Below are 14,139 nucleotides of genomic sequence, written 5' to 3'. Positions count from 1 at the left end.
ACAATGGAGGGAATAAAGTTACAAGTTACTTTTTTCAGAAAAAAAAAAAAAAAAACTAAAGCCTTAGCAAAATAGAATTTAAAATGCAGGTATTCTGGAATGTGGAATTCCAATGATTGGGAATTTCGATGATTAGGAGATATATAAAATCTAATTATAAATTAATTCAAGTTATATCATAACAAAAAAAATCAATAAAAATTGCCTTATTCCCAATTAGTCCCAATCAAGAAAGAGAAATGCAAGTGGTGATCTTGAGGATTGCTCTTTGTTCCGATCTTGGTGATCTGAACATCTCACCAAAAAATGACTAGAAAAAATGGTGGTCTTGGCCAAAGAAAATGGTAGTGTTCGAATTTGGGATTGGCTTAAGAAAATGGTGCTATCGTTGGTAGAGTTTTTCTTGGTTGCCAATTATGGAAATTAATTATTTATACCCAATTTAAATTTTCCATATTTAGTAACTTTTAATTAGAATTCCATATTTTAAAAAAAATTACTTATTTTCCCATATTTTTAAAAATGGCCTTTAAAAATCCCTCATATATATATATATATAAAACCCAATTGTAAATTATCTACGGGATTTTTTCCCTTGGCTTTCAGAGATGACAAGACTACTTAGTGACATGCTTAAAAATCAAAGTCCACCATGGTCACAAGAGCAAATTGTAGCAATCAATATGCCAGTATTCCTAGCGAAAGAAGCCGAGATGAAGAGCCTAAAAACTCAATATGAATCCCTCAAGAACCGATTTTTCCAGAAAGAACCAACAATGGCTCCTTCAACTAGCTATTTGGGAACTTCGTCCTCATTCAGGATAATCATGACGCCAGTTCCTTGGCAGTTTGCCATAATACCAAAGACCTCCTAGCCTTTTCCTATTACTGGATTTATGCAAGAGGACTCTGTTGTATGACTAAGATGCATGCTTGATGAAATTCAACAACAAAAGACAAAAAAGGGAAAGAAGAAGAATCACCAAGCCAACCGACCGACGAACTTAAGCAACTTATGGTTCTTTCTTCTTTCTTTGGCTGATTTGTGGGACTTCTTCGAAAGGATATTTTTTGCATCCCAGGGAAAAGATTGAATGTGTTTTTTAGAAAAGGAAGAAGCCATCATGAGTGTGAGTGGGATGATATGTGATGATTTTTTAGAGACGATGAGGATAGTTTTTGGTGAGTATCGTGTTTATAGCAAGGGGTTATCTGGATAAGAAATCAGCCACAATATTGTCTTTGCCTTGGATGTTTTTAATGTCAAAAGAGTAATTATCAAACCAGACTACCAATCTCAAAAGTTGGGCATCAGTCAAGCAATTGTCTTTTAGAGACATATTAAAGTTAGGGAACAGTGTTGTTATTACTATTCCTGCATTTAATATAGCCTTTATGGTTGCAATGCTTACATGTTGGTATTTTCTCATTCGGGTGTCTAGCAAACCCATTCAGCAGCCAATCGGAAGGCCCTTTCTACCATGAAGGGAAATAGCTAAGCGTATGGCACCAAAATGAATATGGGTGAATCCTTGCGCAATCCATTGGGGAATAAATTCAGGAGGGATTTGTAAAGTAACGAATTGGACCTCAGGAGTAAGTTTCAATTGACACTCACTAAATTTAGAAGCTTGGATATATTCTTTTGGGGCTTTGTAGGAAGGTTTGATGAGAGCTTTAATGGACCGGGTAAAAGGGGTAATGGATTTTGGGAAAATCTGGTGTGGGTTAATCAAAGGAAGGTTGTTATTGATAATCTTATTTTCTTCGGGAACATATGATAGTTCATAAAGAAAGTCAAGTTTGTTGGTTATGGACTTGCAGAAAGATGGAGAAGTAAGTGACAAAGACGCTATTATAGGAGCACTAAAGCTTGTAGAACTTGTAGAAGAGGTTTTGTTTGCCATGACCATAAGTAGAGATTCTTTGGTAGGATAAGATGAAGTATGGCTCTGATACCATTAAGGTGTTCCTGCTATAAATTAGTTAAACAAACTATCGAATTAATAAATGTGTGCACATGTGTGTGTATGGTAATGCCTTGGGCGTGTGGTGTGAATGGATCAAGAGGTGATCACATTGATTTGTTTGATAATAAATGAGAAGCAAGGATAACAATCTTGGTGATTATGATTGGAATTAAGGTGATTATGATTTGATTGGGAGTTATTCTAGTTGACTTAGATCTTAATTTGGTAACTCAAGGTATCTTACTAAGCTAATTTCGAAATTACTAAGGGATTGCTGCTCATTAAGTGTGATTGATATCGAGACAATGAAGGATGGTCAATGAGTGATTGTTCTTTCCATTTATAAGTGATTTCAAAAATTAAGGGGATAACGGAGAGGATTTTTGGGAATCATGGTGATTTGATATGGAATCATGAACTTGGTACAAGGAATAGGCTAGGTTCGTAAATTTTTATGATAGTAAATGAGAATGGAATCAAGTGTGTGAATGGTAATTAGAAATTAAGATCAATTAGCATTTAAAGGGTGACAGGGAGAGATTTAAATGACTAATATTTGATTGGAATTATGAATCAATTAGGTTATTTGATGGAAGATTTGAATCAATCAACATTTATTGAGAGGATTTGGTAAGAGTGTAGATGGGTGGCCTTATAGCCTATAAATAGAGAGGCGAAGCTCTCATTTTCGCAAAACACAAGAGAGAGAGTAAGAAAGGTCAGCGAGAAGAGAAGAGAGAAGGAAAGAGAGGTGAGCGTGAGAGAAAGAAAAAGAAGAGAGAGTGGGAACCGAAAGTTGAAGCTCAAAGATCTAGGGCTCGGGTTTGGACGCAAGGTTTAAGGTAAAATGTTGCTTTAATGGTTTAGTCTTCAAGTTCATTCTCTTCTTGTTCTTTTGATGGTTATTGGAGAGACATGATTCTTATGGCTAGGGTTTGAAATTTCTATGGTGGTGGTGCTTCATAGTGGTTCGGCATACACATCAACTTAAGGTATTTTCGATTATTTTTTAAGGTTGTTTGGTGTTGGTATTAGGTTAAATTTGATTTATGGGAATGGTATATTATTGATTTATGGAATAAAGCTATGTGTTGCATGGCTCATGTAAAGAGGTTTTGAGCGTGTAACTTAGTCATTTATCCATGATATTTTCTAAATAATATTATTGTTATTTTATGATTAGGCTTTGATCATTAAACGAGATCACTTTCTTCTTTTTCAAAGACTCCACACACGCGCCAAGGTAAGGAGGTTAAACATGTTTGCTTGATTACTAATGTTTGTGGAATGCATGTTGTATGCTAAATGTTTCAGGGCATGTACTTGGGAAGGTTAAAGGTGACAAAGGTTGCCACAGTTTTGACCATAGTGGTCGCAGAGAGAACCTCAATGCTTCCTCTTAGTATCTCTCCCATTTACATGCATAGTACGCACATAGGTTTTCTGTATGATGATTTTATGTTATGATATGAGTATATGGTTTGCTTGTAAGGTTTTTTTATATGATGATTATTTGGTTTGATTCTCCTTACTGGGCTTTAGCTCACCCCTTTTTTTTCTTCCACAGGCAAGAATTGATTATGTGATGGCATGGCGGGTTGGGAATCGTTCCAAGAAGGTGTATGTACCATGTGAGGGGACTGCATGGATGACGGTGGTCCTAGAACACCGTAGCAAATTTCTATTTTATTAAATAAATCTTATGATATTTATGTTGGAACATATTTTATTAAATTGCATATTTTAGCATTACTTTTTGAAACTTGGATCCGATTTATTTATTGTTGACGCGGTTCTTCGCCAACAGGTAATTAAGAAAAGAAGAAAAAGAGATTAGTGCTTAGGTTGAACCGAAACAGATAAAGGATCTTAGAAATGAAATGGTGACTCAGAATACGTTTTTTAAGTGGTTCAAAGGTTAAAATTCTTCGTCTCCATATTTATAGGAGAAGGCACCTGAGAGTTGGTAAGAAGGTCATCCCGTGACCTTCTTACCTATCATGTCAACTCTATGACATTCATGATTAATTCCTAAACCTGACACATAAGTGTGGTCAAATCAATAGGTAAGGGGATAATGGGCCGCACGGCCTAACCCAATCGTGGGTGTCTGAATACGCACGTTCCTGCTGCGTGTCCGAGAAGTCAGGGGTATATCAGACACGTGATGTCTGATATATGCACGTTTACCTTGCGTGGTTGACTTTATAAAAGGTCACAGCCTCCAACTCTAGCTCGTATCACGAGCTGGATGCTACCTCGACCTGCGGCCTTCAGAGTCCAGACTCAGTCCATGAGCAATCTTGGCGAACCCTTAGGTTACCTCGAGCTAAGGAGGTAGGACCTTACGATGGCAGCTCTGGTCTTGGGGATGTCCACGTGGTAGTCATGATTAGGCCGTATCTCAGCTCGCTAATCAGCTCGTGGGAAAATCAGGGCGTACATCTGCCCCCCAAGCCTCTGCTCATGGTACACGATGTCGTGTAGGGCCACAGTAGGGGCTTTTAGGCTTCCCCAAGAACTTTTCATATTCCACATTCTACGCAGGCGCCGAATACGTGGAACATCGTGGTTGGTGACGGTACGTCTTCCGAGAACCGCATTAAATGGCCTAGCCTATGCCCAGCCGTCATTTCATCTTTCGAGTGGAGGGCCTTGGATCCCACATCAGGGCAATCCAACGGCCCTCTTCACGTGACCCTTCACGCATATAAAAAGGGGTGGCCACCCGTTCATTCGAAATTTTCCAAAATTTTCTCTTCTTCTTGCTCTAAAAAATCCCTCCTTTTCCTCTTTCCAGTTACTACCTTCAGCGTTCCAGAAACTCAGGTGCAAGGACTCCTTCGAAGCCTTGAAACCAACTACTCCGACAAAGTTCCAACCCAGGCGATTCCATCATCCACTTCCCAGCCAAACATTCTGTAAGTCTTCTGACTATGCATGTTTTGAAATTATTTTCACTGTAGCTTAGGTAAATATGTACTGTAGCCGCATGCAAGGGTTTGCTGGGTTTTGTGGGAATGAAGGGTGAAAGCCTTTTAGGTTAGGGTATTGTTTGTAATAGGAAGCCGTTTAGGAGCATGGTTTACAGGATGCATTTTCTGGGGAAATTTTCTGGGTAGGATTTTTGGGACATTAGTTCAAAATATCCAGTATTTTGGGTGCAAAACCGGGTATGTAACGACCCCAAATTCAGTATTAAGGCTTAAGGGCCTGGAGTAGTGTGCCTGGAGGGCATAATGGGATTCTGTGTGTGACTTTTATGAGTTTAATGCATGAATATGATTTAATGCACGTTATATGACTATTTGATTAATTGTGATGCATGACTATGTGAACTAGTATGCATGTAGACCTGATTAAGCATATTTGTAATTTGGCCATGTCGGGCCTGACTATGTTGATACCTGTGATCTATGACTCGAGACGATCCTAGAATGAGCGGGTTAGCGGAAGGTCAAAGCGGGAACCTGTACCCGGCTTGGGTTAAGCCTGGGGAGTTTAATTGAGAATCTGGGAATATATTTGATGATTAATCGGGTATTGGGTAGCGAGCGGGAATTATTAAGAACACTTGAGGAATTAGTGGGAATTTGGGTAATATGACTAAAATGCCCCTTTATGGACATAAAGGTTTAGAATTAGTAAGGGAGGGCATTTTGGTCATTAGGCTTGCAAGAGATAAAATAAAGAAGGTCTTTACACTTAGTGGATTTAGTAGAGAAAAGTTATAGGCTGAAAAGAAAGAAGAGAAAAGAAAAGAGAGGGAAAGCTGAAGGGTTTGGCTTTGAAGATTCGGTTTGTGGCTCTCCCAACCATTTTTCCCTTGATTTTTCTTGAGGTTAAGCTCAGTGGAAAGCTAGGGTTAGCTGAGCATCAAGGATCCTAAGCTAGGCTTGAGGATTGGCAAGGGATTAGCAAGATCACATCAGAGATTTGAGGTAAGTTCTTGAGGTTTTCGGTTTTAGGGTTTTGCTGGTTTTGAGCTGTGTTTTTGAGCTAAATGGATGGGGTTTTTGGGGAAAACGGGTCAAGGTTGTGAAGGTGCAAGCCAAGGAGGTCTAGGGTTCAGTTCAAGGTCGAAACTCCACCCACGGTATGATTTCTAAGACCCTATCCTTGTTGTTTGAGTGATTTTCTGGTTTTTTTGGGTTCATTGAGTTAGATTTTGAGTTGTGGGTTGCTTGAGCTTGGGATTGAGTTCATGGGGTGCTTGGGGTGAGTGTTAGGTGTGGATATATGTGTTTTTGTGTTTGGAAAAGGTTTGGGTAAGATGGGAGTTGAAATGGTAGGAGAAAATCGCAAAATGCGATTTTGGGCTAGGTCTGGCTGCAACTAGCGCTACAGCGCTAGTCAGGGGGCGCTGTAGCGCTAGCCCCTATTCTGGTGAGGGTGGTTCTGCTTGTAGCGCTACAGCGCCCTCTTTTGAGCGCTGTAGCGCTGCACTGTTCACAGAGGGGATTTTTGGGCTTTTGTGAAGGGATTTTTGACCTAGGGTTCGGGGCTTGATTCCGCCACTTTGTTTTGGGGATCTAGGACTTCCTGGGGGCTCGGGATTAGTCCCGAGGCTAGGTTTTGGACTTGAGGATTGGTGATGACTTTGACTTGTGGATTTTTCTTAGGTAAGCGCTAGGGCTTGGGTAAGATCGTGCTCAAGGAGTCAAGTTGATCAAGGCTACTGAATCTAAAGGTAAGAAAACTGTAACACCCGAGAATAGGGCATGGCCCCACTATGTGATCGCAGGGCATGGCCCCAGATTGTATTATGTGCAAATGTTTAACCTCAAATGAATCATGATGTGTGTGAATGAATATTTCGAATATACTATATATGTGATTATAATGAAATGAACGGCAAGGGCCGAGTGCGGCGTAGGTCGGGTACGGCCGTGGGGCCGAAAGTAACACTTAGCACATGGGATGCTTATAGTCAGGGTGGGACCCAAGGGATACATGAGTTATCCTCGCGATGAGAACCGAAACCCCAGGCTTTGGTAAGGCCTCTGGGGCGGCATGGCCGTACTTGTTTATTATGATGGTTTTCCTATTTATCAGTGAATTATGCCAGCTATATGATTTTCACATGTTATATACTATTTGGGTTTTCTTGCTGGGCTTCAGCTCACGGGTGCTCCGTGTGGCAGGTAAAAGCAAGGAGTCAGTCAATCGGCCATGAGTATGGAGAGCGTGGGGGCGGCGCGTACATGTTCGGCCTGCCCGACTGCTTTGGTTGGGGGCATTTTTGTATATGGCTGTATTAAATCATTCTTTTGATAACTGATCAAGTGTAAATCTATTTTTGAGTTGTAAATATTTTGTAAGCCTTATTTTGGGATCCCAGATGTTTTACATTTAGCGTTTTCAATGAAACTAATCATTTTCGAAGAGTACAGCCTTAAACTCTGGTTTATTTACACTTTTGGTTTTAGAAACCACTTAGAGTCAATTAAATGCACAATTTCTGTTTTAAACTCACTTAGTAACGGCTCTAAGGTAGTAGGGCGTTACAGGGTAGCTTAGGGGACACGTTTCACAGGCAGTTTTGCCTTTCTTGCCTATTGGAACTTTCCCTCCAAGGCAAAACTTTAACCTGACCCTCCTGACACACGAATTCTGAGTAATCGGGGATCTATTGGGAGCACAGGCGCGTGTTCATAGAACCGCGTAGTCTCACTCTCCACTAGCTGGGCTTACCTCAGCTCGTCCAAAGAACATTTGATTTTTCTTCATGCTCAGGTCGCCTTTTCTAAAATCTTTTCTTTTGTTCGCTAGGCGACCAGATGGCACCGAAGAAGAGTGCCCCAAAAAGGACTGCAGGCAGCTCGGCCTCCCAGCAAGACAAAGGAAAGGTGGTGATGGCCGAATCCCCAATCCCCCACTTCGGGCCAGCGGTGGAACAGGAGCTCGAGGTGGCTCCTGACGCGTTCTTTGAAGCGGAGAGGATCGTCTCAAAGATTACCGACCAGAAGAAGGTCAACAAAATATTCCTCTCCCACAACATCGGGCTGGGGAGAGAATCAGTGATTGCCCGACCTCCCGCAGAGGGCGAGCGGAGCTGCGCGCCGCTTGACGAGGCATTCGCGGCCTGGAGCGACGAGCATTTCAAGGCGGAGGCCTTCCTCCCGTTGGATCAGTATTTTGCTGACTTCCTCAATTACGTGAAGTTGGCCCCCTTCCAGCTCCCCCCCCCCCCCCAACTCTTATCGGCTGTTGACGGGGTTAAGATATTTATTCTTGAAACAGGAGTGGGAGGTCCCCACTCCTGCAGATATTTTGTACTTTTTCTGCCTCAAGGCCAGCCCGGAGCAACGGGGGCAAGGCGACGGGTTTTATTACTTAACCTGATTCCCCAACACGGCTGCGGTCATCGAGCTGCCCAGCCACCCCAACGACTTCAAAGATCAATTCTTTATGTCGACGGGGTTCCGGAACTGCGAGCTCCACTACTTCAATCGTCCTCGTAAGTGCTTTTCAACCTTAGCTCGTGAGTTAAGTATCGTTTAGCTCCTCATGTATCCCTTTCTGACTTAGATTAATCCCGCAGCTATCTTCGCGAGGACAGAGAAATCTGTGACCCTCGGGGCCCAGTACGAGACACTGGCGGGCTTGCCCCTCAGTGAAAAGGATTACCGCATGCTTGTGACAGACGAGACGATGGTGGCCTGCAAGCTGATCTTCCCAAATCAGACTCTGAACCTAAGGAGGCCCTGGGGGCTTCCCCCAGCTCGCGACACCATACCTACCATCGTGGAGGAGGTCGCGGGGGACGAAGATGAGGAGGACGAGGTTCCCCTTGTGAGGAATAGGAAGCGGGCGCTAGAGGTCGCCCAGAGAACGGACGAGGAGAGGATCTGGTCCGGAGCAGCCGCGGGTCCTTCTGGCCAAGGTAACCCTTACATGTTTAGGAATTTAGATAGGGCCATTGCCGACCCCCGGCTAGCGAGGTTCAATCCCAGATAGCTTGTCCAACGTAACCGAAGTGATCCGGACCTGGACACAACCCTGCTTCACTGGGTCGACCAGCTCGTGTTGGACTACCAAGATAGCCGACCTAGAGGTACCGTAGTCGTAGATAACACCCTAGCCTTTAGGTCGATCCTTTTTTAGGAGTATGGGACCAACCTTCGGTCATGGCCATCACTCTGGAGGGGTGCCGTAGCTCCAAGACTTAGGCAATATGTAGAAGAATCTAGCCCGGAACCAGAGTCGGATCCAGAACTTTCGCCAACTCGGGAAATAATCGACTTAGATTCTCCCGCAGGAGCTCCGGGGTTGATGGTCGTAACCATAGGTTCTTCTTCTAGCTTGGGGGTAGGATCCCTTTTAGTATATATATATATATATATACTTGAATTTCTCCTTTTCCCCCTTTGTTTTTGAACGGCTGTTAACTTGTGTACTAACCATATCTTTGTTTTGACAGAAGAGATGTCTCAGCCCGACTGGAGTCTGCGAGCTGCGTTCGCTGGGGGGAACCCCTCAGCCGGGGCCTCTAGGCCAAAAATGAAGAAGCTCCGGACATCGAAAAAAGCCACCGGAACCCCAACTAAGTCTCCTGTAAAGGAGAAGGAGCAGCCCCCAGCCAGCCAGGTCGTGGGAACTGTTCCTCCTGCTGCTGGGGGGAGCAACATGCCCCCACCCCCTCCGCGAGCTCCGGCCCTCGTCCGGGACACAGGGGCGGAGCCCGGGACCTCGGCCATTTCAACCTCTGAGGTGCGCATCCCAGTGGATCCCCAGGACCTGGAGAAGATTCCAGAGGCCTTCCGGGGAACGGTGTATGAGTCGGCGAACTACACCGTCAGCCACATATACAAGTTCAACGAGAAGTAGCTCAGGGCCATCGAAACCAGGAGCCCGGTGGGCGTGCTGGAGTCTTCATTGGGCATGGCCCTAACGGTAAGCTAACCTCAACCTTTTGTGTTTTTTTTTATTATTACACCTCGCCCTGTTTTTCCCTTTTTTTTCTGTGTAACTTCTGCATGAGGTTCTTACACCTCGAGACAATTTAACTATCAACTTTATTTTTAATTGATTTACTACCCTTTGCCTCTACGCATTTTAGTTACTATTTTGGAAAACTTAGTTCGCGTTAATCTTTATCTATATCTCGAGCTCTTTAGGAAGAACAATGATCAATAGATTTAAATCAACTTCTAAGTTTTATGACCTGGTTATATCCAATAACTTAATTTGAAAACTTAGTTCGTGTTAATTTTTATCAATATCTCGAGCTCTTTAGGAAGAACAACGATCAATAGATTTAAATCAACTTCTAAGTTTTATGACCTGGTTATATCCAGGAACTTATTTTGAAAACTTATTTCGTGTTAATTTTTATCAATATCTCGAGCTCTTTAGGACGAACAACGATCAATAGATTTAAATCAACTTCTAAGTTTTATGACTTGGTTATATCCAGGAACTTAATTTGAAAACTTAGTTCGTGTTAATTTTTATCAATATCTCGAGCTCTTTAGGAAGAACAACGATCAATAGATTTAAATTAACTTCTAAGTTTTATGACCTGGTTATATCCAGGAACTTATTTTGAAAACTTAGTTCGTGTTAATTTTTATCAATATCTCGAGCTCTTTAAGAAGAACAACGATCAATAGATTTAAATCAACTTCTAAGTTATATGACCTGGTTAAATCCAGGATAGGACTTAGTTTGCGTTAATCCTTACCAATATCTCGCGTTTTTTTTAAGAAAAACAACGATCAATCGATATGAATCAACTTCTAAGTCATTAAGGCGACCTGGTTATATCCAGGTACCATATGCCCCCCAAGTAACTGGGAAAGGGTCTTTCGTGGTTACTTTAGATTACACTTGAAAACATGTACAAATATAAACAAAAAGTTGATTCTCATTGCTTAATACATAACATATGGCCTTTCAGGCCTTACAAGTGAATCATTGATAATATCTCTTCAAATGGATGGCGTTCCAAGTCCGTGGGACTACCCCTCCATCAAGACGAGCTAACTTATAAGTTCCCTCCTTAATGACCTCGATGACTTGATATGGTCCTTCCCAGTTCGGTCCCAAGACCCCATCTTTGGGGTCCTTACATGCCAAGAAAACTCTCTTGAGGACTAAGTCGCCAATGTTAAAGGCGCGATTTTTGACTTTTGAGTTGAAATAGCGGGTGATCTTCTGATGATAATGGGCGAGCTGGAGTTGTGAATCTTCTCTTCTTTCATCAATCAAGTCTAAGGAAGTGCGAAGTAGCTCGTGGTTGCGATCCTGGTCATAAGACTGAACCCTATGCGAAAGCACCTTAATTTCCACGGGGAGGACTGCTTCACTCCCAAAGGTCAGGGAGAAAGGAGTATGACCCGTAGGAGTCCGATGCGAGGTCTGGTATGCCCATAGGACCTGGGGGAGCTGTTCTAGCCAGACCCCCTTCGCTTCATCTAGTCTCTTCTTGAGGCTTGCCTTGAGAGTCTTGTTGACATCCTCGACCTGGCCGTTCGCCTGAGGATAGGCCACGGAGGAGAAACTTTTCACAATTTCGTACCTTTCGCAAAATTCGGTAAACAGGTCGCTGTCGAATTGAGTTCCATTGTCGGAAACAATCTTCTTGGGCAGCCCAAATCGGCAGATGATGCTCTTAACCACGAAGTCAAGGACTTTTTTGGAAGTTATCGTTGCCAAAGGTTCTGCCTCAGCCCACTTCATAAAGTAGTCGATGGCTACCACGGCGTGACGGACCCCGCCATTCCCAGTAGGGAGGGCGAAAACCAAGTCGATTCCCCAAACTGCAAACGGCCATGGGGACGAGATCATCTTCAGCTCGACTGGGGGAGCTCGGGCAACTGTGGCGAATCGCTGGCACTTGTCGCACTTCTTCACGTATGAGATTGAGTCTTTGGACAGAGTTGGCCAGTAATAACCTTGCCTCAGGACCTTTAAGGCCAAGCTTTGCCCCCCAGTGTGATCTCAGCAAAAACCCTCATGCACTTCCTGCAGGATGGCCTTTACTTCGCCTGGAAGAACACATCGCAGGAGAGGTAGGGAGTGCCCACGTCGATATAACACCCCATCTACTATAGTGTACCTGGGAGCTTGATACAGAACTCCTCGCGCATCATAACGCCCTTCAGGTAGCTTTCCCTCGACGAGATACTCAAGGATGGGATTCATCCAGGTCGGCCTGGCGTCGATCATCTCGACCTCCGTCCTGGCTTCCTCTATACTTGGTTTCTCCAAGAATTCTACAGGCACTAACCCCAAGGTTTCCGTCTCCCCAGAGGTGGCAAGCTTGGCGAGAGTGTCTGCATTAGCGTTCTGCTCTCGAGGTATCTGCTCGATCGAGCCCCACCCGAACGCGAACAGCTCAACCTTTACCCTTGCTAGATAGGCAGCCATCTTAGGTCCCCGTGCTTGATATTCGCCCAGAACCTGGTTTACCACGAGCTGGGAGTCACTAAAGCACTGGACGGAGCTCGCCTTCAGCTCCTGGGCTATCCTCAACCCGGCCAACAAAGCTTCGTACTCGGCCTCGTTGTTGGACGCCTTGAACCCGAACCTCAGCGCCAAGTGGAATCTATGTCCTTCAGGGGATATCAAAATGATTCCAGCTCCGGAGTCGTTCTCATTGGATGAACCATCCACAAATATCCTCCACGACGCCTGGGCCGAGGTTACCTGGGGTGAGTCTTCTGCAGGATCCTCCCGGAATCCTGTACACTCGGCTACAAAATCGGCCAGGGCCTGACTCTTTATAGCAGTTCGCGGAGTGTACAGAATCTCGAACTGGCTGAGCTCGATTGCCCACTTTAACAAGCATCCCAATGCTTCAGGTTTTTGCAAAACCTGCCTTAAAGGCTGATCGGTCATGACGTGTATTGAGTGGGACTGGAAGTACGGCCTGAGCTTTCGCGAGGCCGTGATAAGGCAGAATGCCAATTTCTCCATCAACGGGTACCGGGATTCAACTCCGAGAAGTCTCTTCCTGATGTAATAGACTGGCTTCTGAATCCGGTCTTCTTCCTGGACCAACACGGCACTAGCTGCATCCTCCGTGACAGCCAGGTAGAGAAAAAGAGGCTCTCCTGCTTTTTTTTTTTATCGTACGGGTGGCTCGGCTAGATGTGCCATTAGATCGAGGAAAGCGCTTTCGCACTCTTCCGTCCATTCGAACTTCTTATTTCCTTGGAGCAGGTTGTAGAATGGCAAACACTTATCGGTGGACTTGGAAATAAACTGATTGAGAGCTGCTACTCTTCCTGTCAGGCCTTGGACATCTTTGCACGACCTGGGTGAGGGAAGCTCGAGCAACGATCTGATCTTGTCGGGGTTTGCCTCGATTCCTCGGGTATTGACGATGAACCCCATGAATTTTTTCGATGCGACTCCAAAAGTGCACTTCTGTGGTTAAGCCTCATGCCATATTCCCGCAGGATCTTGAAGCATTCTCCCAGGTCGGAAACATGGTTATCGGCAATCTTTGACTTGACTATCATGTCATCAACGTGCACTTCCATGTTTTTTCTGATCTGGTCTGCGAACATTCTATTCACCAACCTTTGATACGTAGATCCGACGTTCTTCAGCCCGAAGGGCATGACCTTGTAACAATAAACATTAGTCGGGGTCATGAAACTGGTGTGCTCCTAGTCCGCCGAATTCATGGCGATCTGATTGTAGCCTGAGTACGCGTCCATAAAGGACATGAGCTCGTGCCCCGCCGTGGCATCCACCAACTGGTCAATCCTTGGCAATGGAAAACAATCCTTGGGGCAGGCTTTATTCAGGTCGGAGAAGTCGATGCAGGTCCGCCATTTCCCGTTGGGCTTCGGGACCAGCACGGGGTTGGCGACCTAAATTGGAAACTTGGCTTCACGGATAAAGCCGCATTTTTTGAGCCGGGCTACCTTTTCCTCCAAGGCTTCAACCCGGGTTGTTCCTAGGCGTCTCTGCTTCTGGGACTTCACAGGAACGCTTTTATCCAGATGAAGTGTGTGCATGATGACACTCGGGTTGATTCCCACCATGTCTTCGTGTGACCACGCAAACACATCCAGGCTATCTCGCAGAAATCTTATCAGCTCCGCCTTCCTCTTGCTGCAGAGGTTTTTTCCGAGCTTGACCATCCGTGATGGGTTCTGCGTATCAATGTTTACTTCCTCGAGCTCCTCAATAGCTTGGAGCTCGGATCTGT

The sequence above is a fragment of the Humulus lupulus genome, chromosome X (genome assembly GCF_963169125.1).
Source record: "Humulus lupulus chromosome X, drHumLupu1.1, whole genome shotgun sequence".
NCBI classification, from domain to species: domain Eukaryota; kingdom Viridiplantae; phylum Streptophyta; class Magnoliopsida; order Rosales; family Cannabaceae; genus Humulus; species Humulus lupulus.
Note: the sequence above shows the minus strand (reverse complement) of the source record.